The 3,973-nt window shown below is 43.1% G+C and overlaps 1 non-coding gene across 1 annotated transcript; it reads left to right on the top strand.

The window, feature by feature from the left end:
• Nucleotides 1-1,551: 1,551 nt before the first annotated feature.
• On the top strand, nt 1,552-1,674 carry LOC136332429 (small nucleolar RNA SNORA26). The gene has a single exon (XR_010730693.1). It is a non-coding gene; the product is annotated as a small nucleolar RNA SNORA26 (small nucleolar RNA).
• Nucleotides 1,675-3,973: the final 2,299 nt, after the last annotated feature.

The raw sequence follows: 3,973 nt of genomic DNA, 5'->3' as shown, positions 1-3,973 counted from the left end.
GGCACAAAGAAAACCAGTTAGAAGGTGACGGAAGACAATTGGACTTTGGGTAATGGGAATGCAGCATAATCAAATGTCAAAATAACCTAGAGGTGTTTTCTCTGAACATATGTACCCTGATTTATCAATGTAACCCCATTAAAATTAACAATAAAAAAAGATTTACAACTTTTATACTCTTCCGTACTTGATATAAACTGTTTGACATTTAGCAGTGATGTGAAACCCACATTCTTTTAGGCGGAGTTTGCCAGTGTGCACCCAAGGTCAAACAATTCGTTATTTTTTTGGTCAAGTGTGCTGAATCAAGTGGCATTGTAGCATAGACAATAGCTGCAGTTGATAACTGAAAACGTGTCCAGGCTATTTGTAAAACTAAATAATTGTTTTATTTGTGATATACCCCTTCAAGCTCATTCTATTAATTAAATAATGTTTTGATTGATTGCCATACAGTTTGGATATTTATACCATATATAATTATATTTTTATTAAATATATTTTTATTAAAATAATATTGTATATTAAAATTTTTTTCACTCACATTTATTCATAAACAAATTACATAATAAAATTTTGTTTATCTAAATGAATTGGTTTTGTATTTAACATTTTTAATTTTAATATTTCATCCAGCCCGTGAAAAAAGTTTTCTTTCTAATCTGGTGGGGGGGCACGTACGAACACGGGACATGTACGAACACGGGACATGGACTGTTGACCACACCTGCACTAGGGCCTCCACAGGAGAGTCCCAAGAAAGGCACATTGGCCTTAAAAACCCAGATCCACCAGGGCCAAGGCCTAGGGAGGGCCTGTAACTCTCAGAGGTTCCCACAAGGATCCTGCGCCCAGGCTCAGCTCTTTCTACCGCCTTGGAAAGAGCCAGAAGGAGTCTGTGGCAGAGCCTCTGCCCTCGGAGCGCTGGAACCGGCCTCTTAAGTAGTTTCCTGGTCTGGGTCTGTGCCTGACTGGTGTCTGGGCCCTTGGGGTAGGGAAGTTGCCAGGTGAGCCTGCGGGTGTGTGGGCTGGAGTGGGGCTGGGTTCGCCTGCGTCCCCTCAAGCTCTGTCCCCTCCAACACTGTGATGCTCCAAGCATAACGGAGGGGTAGAGCAGCCCTCCAGCCTGTGCCCTGCTTCTCCAGGGTGCAACCTCGCTTATTTATAGCGGGTTCGGGTTCCGGTCCTATGTCTCTTGTGAGGACAAGAGCCTGTCCAGAGTGGCCTCCGGCCCAGAGAGTTTGTCTCCAACATCTGTGGGGGTGCAGCAGCCTGAGTTCTGAGTGCCGGTATGTATGTCTCGTCCTTGACATAAAATGATTTGAGCCCAGAGCACATGGCAAATGGCGGCTTGGGGTTTCTGGTGCAAAGGCCAGAATCTGGCTTCTTTAACGTAAAGGAAGTTTACATTCCCGAGCAGAATAGCTGCTTCTAATGGTTTATTTATTTATTTTTTTAAAGAAGCCGCTGAGATCAACGGAATATTGATAAAAGAGAAGAGCAGGAAACCACAAAGAGAAACTTGTAAAAAATTCCAAGTTGCCCTTTCCTAAGCCCTTGTAAGGTTGACACAGTGTGTTAGGAGGCTGAACACAGAGGGATAAAGCAAGTCTCCATAAAACCCAAAGAAGGGATGGTAAAACTCCTCTTTCGATCCTGTTTGGAGTCATGGATGAAACAGAAGTAAAATTCCTTTCAGTTTGAGCAATTTTGCAATAGTCGTACACAGTTAATAGCAAAATGATAAAATAACCTTACGTTTGATACCTTCCTGCCTGCTTTTAAAACACCTGTACACAAGGCTTTTTTTTTTATATCATTTGAGATAACTAAGAAGAATATACCTCAAAGGTTTCTTTATGTTTAAATGGTATTCAGAACCTTTTTCTTTTTTCTTTTAATAGAGACAGAGAGAGAGAGTCAGAGAGAGGGATAGACAGACAGGAATGGAATGAGATGAGAAGCATCAATCATTAGTTTTTCATTGCGACACCTTAGTTGTTCATTGATTGCTTTCTCATATGTGCCTTGACCGTGGGGCTATAGCAGACCAAGTAACCCCTTGCTCAAGCCAGCGACCTTGGGTTCAAGCTGGCTACCTTGGGGTTTCGAACCTGGGTCCTCCACATCCCAGTCAGACGCTCCATCCACTGTGCCACTGCCTGGTCAGGCCACCCCCCTTTTTTTAATAGAGGTTGAAAACTACAGTTACAAGCCATTGACGCTGGAAAGTGGTGATGCTGGCATTTTAACTGACTTAACCAATTTTTATGCTGCAGTTTACAATATGCAGTGCTTCTATTTGATGAGGTCAGACGTTCTTATATTGCTTGTAGAATGTATCTGTGCACTGGTACAGGAGTTAGAGCAGCAGCACAATATTGGTGGTGAGAGCAGTGGAACAGGTGCTTCATTTTCACCTTTTCCTTTAATCCTCACTACTCCATGAAGTTTATGCTAGTCTCTCATTTTACAGGTGAAGCAACAGACAAAGTAGTGGCTAGAGATCCTATCACTTATGTGTAGCCCTAAACAAAAAGGCTTATATGTAACTTTTTGGCTTGTTGTCCTGGTGTAACAAAAATATTTAAACCAGAAAAACCAACTTTTATTTCATTGGTGGAAATGCACTATACAAAAGGCTGAAAGTACTGTACTGGAGTATCTGTATGTTCCCTGATTTTGAAAGTGCATAGCCTGTGATTTCCCAGCCCTTGCAATGCAACATCATTTGCCTGAATGCAAAACCTGGAGAGCCATAGGACGTGTTGAAGCTGGTCAAACACAGACAACAGTGGCAACAGCACTTGGAACATCCCAAAGCGTGATTAGCAGACTGTGGCATCACTTTCAAGAGACTGGCACAGTATGAAGAAAATGAGGGCAAGGTCATCCATCTGCCACAACAGCAAGAGATAACTGCTACCTGACTTTATTGGCAAGAAGGAACAGGCACAGCAATGCAACAGAGCTGCGGGTACAGTTTCTTGCTGCCATTAGATGATGCATATGCATCCAGACCATATGAAATTGGCTCCATCATGTTGGACTGCATGTCCGGTGACCAATGGTGTGCATTCTATTATCTGCTGAACACTGTAGAACCCGTAGAAGGTGGGCTGATGAGCATCATCATTGGACCCATGATGAGTCATCAGCTCTCCTCTTCTCTGCTGAGTCATAGTTCAGTCTGCAGCCTGACAGTCATTGTGTCCTGATCTGGTGTGAACAAGGAACACAGGAGAATCCTCATTTCATGCTAGAAAGGGACTTCTTCAGTGGTGGTAGAATCATGGTATGGGCTGGCATCAGCATTAGTGGTTGTACTGACCCCCATGTAATCAGAAATGAATCGCTGACTGCTGTCAGATATTGAGATGAGGTCCACCCTACAGTGGTACCCTATGCTGGAGCAGTTGGAAACAACTTTCTTTTCTTGGACGATAATGTAAGGCCCCACCGTGTGCATCTCGTCAACAACATGCTTCAGGAGGCAGGAATTGAACACATGGGTTCAATTCTCCAGACCTTCATGTTCTCCAGACCTGAATCCCATTGAACATGCTTGGGATGCACTGGGAAGACGTCCGACAAACCATCCAATGCCTCCCACAACACTTCTTGAGCTGGAGGTTGCCCTGGAGCAAGAGTGGCAGAGGATCCCACAAGAACTGCTGGACAGTCTGATCCTGTCCTGCCCCATCACTGTCCGTGTGTTTTGGCAGTCTTGGGTGACCATACACCCTACTGAACAGTCAATGTGTGGCACTCTTGTCCAGTTAGACATGCTTCTGTTCACCCCCCCAATATGTCACTTACTCAACCACTATAATTGTGTTTGCATTTTATTTGCATCATAACTGAACAACTTTCTTTGACTTGTTTGCTTTTCTAATGTTCTTATCTTTAAAAAAATCAAATGTTTTTTTTATCACTTCATATTCATTTTGAAATATCCCCTAATTTTTGTGAG

This window comes from Saccopteryx bilineata, chromosome 3, assembly GCF_036850765.1.
Source record: "Saccopteryx bilineata isolate mSacBil1 chromosome 3, mSacBil1_pri_phased_curated, whole genome shotgun sequence".
Taxonomy (NCBI): domain Eukaryota; kingdom Metazoa; phylum Chordata; class Mammalia; order Chiroptera; family Emballonuridae; genus Saccopteryx; species Saccopteryx bilineata.
This window is presented reverse-complemented; position numbering and strand designations above follow the sequence as displayed.